This window comes from the organism of the source record quoted next, unplaced genomic scaffold (assembly GCF_019419815.1).
Source record: "Pyrus x bretschneideri cultivar Hongxiangsu unplaced genomic scaffold, Pyrus_bretschneideri_v1 Contig106, whole genome shotgun sequence".
NCBI classification, from domain to species: Eukaryota; Viridiplantae; Streptophyta; class Magnoliopsida; order Rosales; family Rosaceae; genus Pyrus; species Pyrus x bretschneideri.
In genome coordinates, this window is record NW_025999398.1 from 649,915 (window position 1) to 660,102 (window position 10,188).

Sequence of the window (10,188 nt, forward strand, 5' to 3'; positions counted from 1 at the left end):
TGCAATTTGTTCATTTAGTTTAATTTCGTCAAATCAAAACCCCCCCCCTTTACTTTCTTGTTCTTTAGTGCTTAGAATCTGTTTAGTTTATGTTTTAAAATGTTTTGAATCAAGCCATAATCTTAAATTCGTCCAAAATTGGGTTTAAGGTCAGAAACTGCCTAGTTAGTGTTTTTAGGCAGTTTTGAGTCTTTTGAACTTGTTTTGAGTCCTTTGAGTCTTTGTATTGTCCAAATTAGTTAGAAAGTATCTTAGTTTGTGTTTATAAGTGTTTTGATTCAAGTTATTACACAAATTCGTCCAAATTCACCAAAGTGCTCAAAACTGCCCAGAAAGTGTTTTTAAGGCAGTTTTGAGTGTTTTGGGTGATGTTTGAGTCTTTTGGTTTGTTTTAGTGTTTTAAGCGTTTAGTCTCGCATTCTTTGAGTCTAGTTTAGTGTTTTAAACTTTATTTTACGTTTTTGAGTCAGTTTCCAAGTGATTTGCAATCCCTCCTAATCCCCGGTTAAGAACGATCCCTACTTACATACTTACTACAATTGATAAAAAGAGGGTTTAATTTGTGTGCGTATAATTCTCGCATCATTATACCTCTTGATCTAGATCTTAGACCAAGGATGGACCACCTCCAAGCTCTTTGCTCCTTGAACTCCTTGAGCCTAGCCTCCCTCCTTGCCTCCTCCACTTTGTTGAGAATGAGTGCTCCTAGGTCCTCTTCGAGTTTCCAAAATTGAAAACCTCTAAAGATCCTCACCCACTAGTGTAGTGAGAAGGATGAAGGAATAACCAAAGGGGTGATAAAATGATTAGCTAAAATCCCCTTATGGTGGCCGGCCCTTTGAGTGTTAGAGAGAGTTATTTTCTTTTCTCTTTTGTTGCTTTTCTTTTTAACACCAAAAACAAAACCCCATTTTAAACTTTCATTATAAAGTTCCTTTTATAACATAAAGAAACAAGTCAACAATTGACCTTCTCTCTCCCTCTCTTTGGCCGGCCTTCTTAGTGTTGTTTGGGCCTTGGGCTTTTATTATTTCAAGTCATCCAATGCTTGAATAAAAGCCCAATGGGTTTAGGCCCAATGGGCCCAATTAAACCCGAACATTTCTTTAAGCCCAAAACGATCTTTTATCGCTTTTATGATTTCTTTAGACTTTCTAAATTAATCACAACACTTAATTAATCCAATTAATTATTTCCATCATCCATTAGTTACTCACTACAAGAGTGTATTGGTGAACAATCTTTTAGGTTCTAATTAGCAAGGCAGTGAGGTGATTGGCACCAATCCAATTGATTATATTTAATCCATCCACCTAGTGAATTAAAACTTACTTTTAATTCACCTTCTTCTTTGATGACTACATTTAATCATCTAGAAGAACTCACAAGCCATGAGTGACATCTAAACATATATCATGGCTTCCCAAGCTAATGTAGAAGTTCATTCGGAGAACCTATTCAGTTGGAATTACAATGTAATTCGATCCTTCTCTAAAACAATACTCTCAATCACATCACTAGGGTATGGATATACTATGTCAAACCCATAATGTGATTATGCTTTCTTATATGATTCAATTGAGTCGCATAGGAACGTTTTCCTTTATTACGCTCGAGACTTCGGCCGAAGATTCCCGAATCATATCTCAGAGTATTCTTCCTCTCATAACGAGGATCAGAGATTCCTTGTTGATCATTCACATGCCTACATGTTTAGATACCTTAACCCCAACAATGCCGTGGACACTCCAATGGAATGTCGTTTGACATGATCAAAGATCAAGGACCTAACCATTAGACATCTATGATGTCTCAGGTCAAAGGATTACTTACATCATTCCAACCTTCAGAGTTACTTGCTTGACACGTGAGTAGACCTCCATGCAAGTACTCTCGTTCGATTGTGTTCAGTGAACTCATTCCCTTAATGAGCACCTACATACTTGTCTTAGTGTCACTACATGAATGGGATGAGACTTTCCATCCTTCCATTTGAAGCAGACATAGTATGTACCGGTCTATGCATTGTCAGTATCCCTCCGACAATCCTATGACCAGGAACCTTTTTGGACATAATGGTTATGAGAAGAAGGTCTCTGTAGTCTAATCATCATTAGATTACTTCTTCCATCAATCCATTGTCCATGGATTCATCATTTAGGACATATTTCGTTCATTGAGATAGTCCTAATTAGTATCTTTGCCTTCCGATGTATAAGAGTCATATATACATCATTACATTGTCCTGAAAGGTTTCTTCCAAAGATTGACTTTCAGGGCATATTTCCAACAATCTCCCACTTGCACTAAAGTCAATCACTAGTGTAACTTATACATGCTAGTTGAGTGAGCTTATGCTCGTAGGTTAATTTGGTTATGTATTTAATCACCTTTTAATTTAAAAGGGATTTACTTATCAAATGTTTCTAAAACATTTTGATGATGTCTCTTTCTTGTGTTCGAATACTTTGATGAGACCTTGATTCCATGGCTTGAGCTATCGCCCCATTACGTCGTAGTATCCTACTAACGACCTTATGGTTTGGATTCAATCATTGGTTCTAAAAGAACCCCTTCCATTCAAAACACCTTTTGAAGCAGTTTCTAAAACAATATATCGACATATATTTCGTTTGTATACTTTATACAAACTTTGCTCCAATCCTTGAGACCATTGTAGTACAATACTATCAATATATTCATACGATTAGTACTTCATTCATTATGAAGTTCCAATTTTTTAAAATGGATTATTTTCACTTTGGTTCATAACCTAAGTGAATGCACGCTTCTAGAGTCCCACTCTGATGTTCCTTTCTTAAAGGCAATAATACTATTTCAGTTGCTATGGTTCTGATCCTGGGATATAGTAATATCTTAAAGTGACAACCCATGCGGTTTTTCACCTTTTGATATTTACTCACAAGTCCATACATGTGTCCCTTTTGTGATTTTATGACACATTTATTATAAGGGTTATGAAAGTGATTTTCTATCATATAGTAAAATGCTTCCTTAAATCTTCAACATTTGAGATTTAATTTCCCCTTATAACTTCCTTGAGATAGCCTTTGTTATATCAATAAGTCCAATTTCAAGTCTATACTTAAAATTAACCGTGTCATGTCTTGTCATTTTTCGAGTAACATCTAGGTTTGATCAAGTCTATCAAATAGACTTTATTCATATCTTGTTGCTCAAATTATGACATCACTCCCATTGGGTTTGTTGTAACTTAGCATTCATTCAAAAACTTAACACTTAAATTTTCTTGATTTGAATGCATATTGCTCCCACTAACTTGTTTTGGATCTATTGACAATCATTGAGATCCATTAGCTTATTAATGATGTCTCAACAATTTTGAGACTATCAACAACGCTAGCTAACACAAGTTATTTAAATGAATCATTTAAATGGTGTCATACACCATTCTTCAAGTTTTAGTCATACTAAGACTTTAATGTAGTCATATAAGAATTATCCAAGTCTTTAGTGAAAGCAAGGCTTCTACTAAGGATATAGAAACTCAACCATTCCTTCTAGGTGGTTGATATAATTCTTTATCAAAAAACCACATAGAGCGTTATAGTTACATAAGGTGACGAATTCGGATTGTCTTGTTGTTAAACTATATGTTGTGACTCATTTTGAAACTATTCCCTTTTGTTTCATCAACTTGTCCATATGCTTTGTTATTTAGCTTGTTCTCATAAAAGAGAATGATGGACAACTCCCAACATATAACCATTTTATGCTAGGTTGACGAAACTTACATTCAAAGACTATTCTTTAGAATGTTACACAACATAGAATATTAATGTTTTGTAGAGCTTGAGTCTTTTAACAATTAAAATTATAAACTCTCAATAATAGTCAAGTACTATTATTATTTAGACAACTATAAACCAATCATATTCAAGTTTATATCCAATTTCTCACCTCCCACTATTTCTCATGACTTTAATGAGAAATCATTTCATACATTAAAAAAAAAAAATGTATAAACGTGGAGTATACGGGTTGAGGACATTGTGTAGTAGCTTTAAAACCTTTCAAGCTCATTTGTTTCACTCTTCACTAAGTTGATGTCTTGTTATTAAGTGACTAAAATCTTTAAACATTTTATTGATTTAGACACTTAAATTTTTGGTTTAATCACTAACACACTTGACATTTTAAAACAATTTTAAGAATGTCCAATTAATTGTTCAAAACTACTAATTGAATCAAGAGTGATCTTGATTATTGTGGTTTAAGTGATAACCATATAAGAAACGTTTTTTTCTTATTTCTAATATCATTATAATCATGTATCTCATCTAGGATACAACAAGACAATATTCAATTCATAACATTACTTTAAGGAAATATTTTATTTATTAGAAGGCATTCATCACATTACATTAATATGATAACACAAACATTCACAATGTTTAACTTAAAAGGAATTAGCTCTAAACATTTAGAGACTTATTTAAGTACCTTCAAACATTTAGGCATTAATAGTGGTCTTCCATCATATGAAGCCACATAATAAGTTCTTAACACAATAAGAAAGTTTAAAGACAATCTTTAAATGCCTAAACAAACTTCCCAAGTAGTAAGCAAAAACATGGTGACCAAACCCTTCTCCACTCTTTTCTTTGCTTGTTCCTCTTCTACTTAGCTCCTCCACCTATATACAATTATACAAGTGATTAGCACTTTATATCAAATATAAATATTTAGAAGATCTAACAATTAGAATTGAAGATAAGAACATAAACCATACCTTGTGGCTTGTCCTTAAGAGTTGCAAGGTATAACCTGCAATTCCTCTTCCAGTGCCCCTCCTTTCCACAGTGGTGGCAAGCCCCCTTGGGCTCCATTGCCTTCTTTTTCTTCACTCCCCTTTTTGGCTTAAGAGTGGGTGACTTCTTCTCCTTCCCTTTGCCTTTGCCTTGCGGCTTAGACTTGGAAGAGGATGGCTTGTTGTAGGCTACTGCAGAAGTCCCTACAACGTTCTCTTTCATCATAGTTTTCTCAGCAGTTACTAACATGTTTAGTAACTCAGAGAGAGTACTATCCATTTTATTCATATTGTAGTTCATTACGAACTGTGAGAATGAATCAGAAAGAGAAGCCAATATAAAGTCCTGGGCCAATTCCCCGTCAAGTGGAGTACCTAGGTTCTCCAGTTGTTCAATGAATCCTATCATCTTCAGTGCATGTAGATGCACTGGAGCCCCCTTGACCATCTTGGTCTTCACAAGTTCACAGACAGTGCTAAAGCGACGGTTGCGCGTCCCTTCACCATATAACTCCGTAAGATGGAGTATTATGGAAAATGCATTGTCCATGCCCTCGTGCTGTCTCTATAGCTCCTCATTCATGGAAGCCAACATATAGCACTTGGCTTGTGTGTCATCCTCAATGTGCTTGTCAAACTTAGCACGTTCATCCTCAGTGGCCGAAGGGTCAAGAGGTATGTGAGGTGGAGCTTTGTCTAGTACGTAAACAATCTTCTCCAATGTTAGGAGAATCTTGACATTACGATACCATGATGGGAAATTGTGCCCCTCTAGGCAATGTTTGTCGAGTATTTTCGCGAGTGTGCTTCCAACCATATCTAAATACATAAACAATAAAATAAATTAGTTTGATTGTTGATTAAGTCACACGATTCGGGTCTTTGAACCGAATGACACCACCCACCATTTTTGGCAAATTTCATATCCCTCAGGATGGAATCCGGGAGATTTCAAAGAAAGCTCCTAGCAGGTTATAGGAGGCTCACTATTACCAAGCCCACCTCACGATGATACGATGTCGGCTAGCAAAAATAATAATGAGAGGGTACACTTACCCATTCACAATAACCTCTTGTGATTACCTATCTTATTGGCCTCTAGAGAATAATGCCTCACGATGATACGATGTTGGCACCATTTCTTCTTAGTTAAGTTCTTACCCACCATGACGGTTTAGATAGGGGTCCAAGTATAACCTCACGATGATACGATGTTGGTTACACTCGTTGCCTATTTTCACCACATCAAATGTCCTTAAATAGATTCCTCCTGAGTATAAGCATGCACTTTGCACTCCCCTATGATAGGGTGAAGGCGGTGTACAAGTCATAAACGATTGGAGCCTACCATGGTGGAAGGCCACGAAAAAAAATGTTCAAAGCACTCTTACGCTTTCAACTTAATATTGTATTTGATTGAGGGATTTTAAGGTCTCATCAATTTTATTGATTTAAACACATTCAAATAAATTGTGTCCTATTATAACTACTAGTCCAAAGTTTAATGAAATTAGTAGCATACAATATCCCCACTATTCGTTTTCATAAAACAAATCAATATCAAAACATTTTTCAAAATATTGGAGATACATATAACTACTGATTGTATTCATTATAGTTTAGTAGCGTATGATACTCCCACTATTTGTTTTGAGAAGGAAAAAAAAACAAATCAATATCAAAAACGAATTTTTCAAATATTGGAAGTAACTACTACTACTACGGTTTTTGCATTCCCTTGAAATTGGACTTTATAGTCATCTTAGGCTCTTGGATGACCATGGACTTATTGGTTAATTCAACAACGAGCCAACATTGTTGAATAAGATCTCGGGGAGGTTGTGTCAATTTAATTACGTGCTTTCAATTCAATTAAAACATTTTTGATTGAGCCATTAGAAATGAAAGACAATGATTCATTGCTAATTAGGGCGTTGGACCCATTTAATCTTTTTATCTCATGTCAAAACCCTCTTTTAAATATGTCTCCTTACCAATAGTTAAAGAAACTCTAGTCTCGTACTAGAGGGAATCAACTAACTAAAAGAGATTAAGAAGTAATAAGAATTACAAACCGATTTGTACAAATTCCTACAAATTACACATACTAAGAGGGAGAGATAGATTAATGTCAAACATGATAAGGTCCAATTGAAATAGAAATTAAAACACATTCCCAAGGTTCAAACAATTTGAGTTTAGTGCCTTATTCTCGTAGCTCAATTATCATTTAAGGCATAAGTCCATAGTCACCCATTTCTAATTACTTAATCACATTAAATGATTAAATGGAATGCAACATAATCAATTAGATTTAGTGCATATGGGCATAATTAAATGATGAGTTTAAACATTAAACAAAATTAAAATCAAACATTTCAATTTTTTAAATAGTAGGGGTCTAAATGCAAATATGAAAAAGTTAGGGGTCAAACCATAAATACTAAAAGTAAAACCAAACTTTTCATGATTACAAAAGGACCCTCAAGTGGGAAATCCATTGAGTTTGGCCGGCCAAATGAAGGGGGAGGTGGGTAGGTCTCACCCACCTTGCATTATTTCAACATAAAAAATAAAAAGAATTCAAATTATGCTTACACTTGATTTTGCTTTAAGGAAATTAGGGAAAAAGTTTTAAAATATCCTAAAGAAGTCTAGGATTGAAAAAACCTTTTGTAATAAATATTGATAATAAGAATATCATCCAAATCCATAAAACAATTTATGAACTTAAATAAAACTATTTTCAAAAAAACAAAACCATGAACACCAAGAACATAACCAAGAACTTCAAGACCACATTTTTCTAGCTTCAAAGTGTGTGTGTGAGGTTCAAAACAAAACACAAACACAAAGCCAAAAAAATCCCCTTTTGCCGTGCCCTCCCTATGATTCAAAACCCCAAAATTTGTTCTAAACTCACTCTTCATTCATGCATCCAAAACACCTTTTGCATACATATCTTTTTCAACTATTGATTCACAATTTTTCAACATTTGAAAAACAAAAGATAAACATACTTTGAATGAAGAACTAATATGTCAAACATAAAATTAATACCCATATGCATAAAATCCAAAAGGACACATCAAATATAAACCTTTGGCTCTGATACCACTTGAAGGGAAAATATGAGATTTATGTGGGATTTCTATTGACTAGCATGCATATACAATTCAAAATTTATATACGAAAACAACGGAAGCATGTCATCAATTAATATCAAAGCTCTAGTCATGAAAATCCCCTTCAAGATTCATAGGTTTATTTATGATGCATCAAAAATAATTTATTGAAGAACAAAGTTTAGGAGTAGTTTTATACCTCTTGATCTAGATCTTAGACCAAGGATGGACCACCTCCAAGCTCTTTGCTCCTTGAACTCCTTGAGCCTAGCCTCCCTCCTTGCCTCCTCCACTTTGTTGAGAATGAGTGCTCCTAGGTCCTCTTCAAGTTTCCAAAATTGAAAACCTCTAAAGATCCTCACCCACTAGTGTAGTGAGAAGGATGAAGGAATAACCAAAGGGGTGATAACATGATTAGCTAAAATCCCCTTATGGTGGCCGGCCTTTTGAGTGTTAGAGAGAGTTATTTTCTTTTCTCTTTTGTTGTTTTTCTTTTTAACACCAAAAACAAAACCCCATTTTAAACTTTCATTATAAAGTTCCTTTTATAACATAAAGAAACAAGTCAACAATTGACCTTCTCTCTCCCTCTCTTTGGCCGGCCTTCTTAGTGTTGTTTGGGCCTTGGGCTTTTATTATTTCAAGTCATCCAATGCTTGAATAAAAGCCCAATGGGCCCAATTAAACCCGAACATTTCTTTAAGCCCAAAACGATCTTTTATCGCTTTTATGATTTTTTTAGACTTTCTAAATTAATCACAACACTTAATTAATCCAATTAATTATTTCCATCATCCATTAGTTACTCACTACAAGAGTGTATTGGTGAACAATCTTTTAGGTTCTAATTAGCAAGGCAGTGAGGTGATTGGCACCAATCCAATTGATTATATTTAATCCATCCACTTAGTGAATTAAAACTTACTTTTAATTCACCTTCTTCTTTGATGACTACATTTAATCATCTAGAAGAACTCACAAGCCATGAGTGACATCTAAACATATATCATGGCTTCCCAAGCTAATGTAGAAGTTCATTCGGAGAACCTATTCAGTTGGAATTACAATGTAATTCGATCCTTCTCTAAAACAATACTCTCAATCACATCACTAGGGTATGGATATACTATGTCAAACCCCTAATGTGATTATGCTTTCTTATATGATTCAATTGAGTCGCATAGGAACGTTTTCCTTTATTACGCTCGAGACTTCGGCCGAAGATTCCCGAATCATATCTCAGAGTATTCTTCCTCTCATAACGAGGATCAAAGATTCCTTGTTGATCATTCACATGCCTACATGTTTAGATACCTTAACCCCAACAATGCCGTGGACACTCCAATGGAATGTCGTTTGACATGATCAAAGATCAAGGACCTAACCATTAGACATCTATGATGTCTCAGGTCAAAGGATTACTTACATTATTCCAACCTTCAGAGTTACTTGCTTGACATGTGAGTAGACCTCCATGCAAGTACTCTCGTTCGATTGTGTTCAGTGAACTCATTCCCTTAATGAGCACCTACATACTTGTCTTAGTGTCACTACACGAATGGGATGAGACTTTCCATCCTTCCATTTGAAGCAGACATAGTATGTACCGGTCTATGCATTGTCAGTATCCCTCCGACAATCCTATGACCAGGAACCTTTTTGGACATAATGGTTATGAGAAAAAGGTCTCTGTAGTCTAATCATCATTAGATTACTTCTTCCATGAATCCATTGTCCATGGATTCATCATTTAGGACATATTTCGTTCATTGAGATAGTCCTAATTAGTATCTTTGCCTTCTGATGTATAAGAGTCATATATACATCATTACATTGTCCTGAAAGGTTTCTTCCAAAGATTGACTTTCAAGGCATATTTCCAACACAGACGACTCCATTTTCTTCATTAGGCGGATCCGGATAATTGTCATTCCTTACTCAAGATCCTTGACACCTACTACTTGCCATCGGGCCAAATCATCAACCAACAGAAGTCTTACATCTTTTTCACGACAAATAGTCCCCCTGATGTTATTGCTCACTCATGTTGTATCTTTGATATGCCTTAGACTTCTGATCCGGGTAAATGTCTGGGTGATCCAAACTGGAAGCTCTTGCTTTTGTGAAAGATTGAATCTCGCAAAAATTATAATGTTGGAAGTACTCCACTTTATCTCTCGCTTAAATTAGGGGTCATGGCTATCCCAAATTTCCCCATGAATTGTTTCTTATTTCCGACAACTTTCTGTACAGATATTGATGCCCTCATGG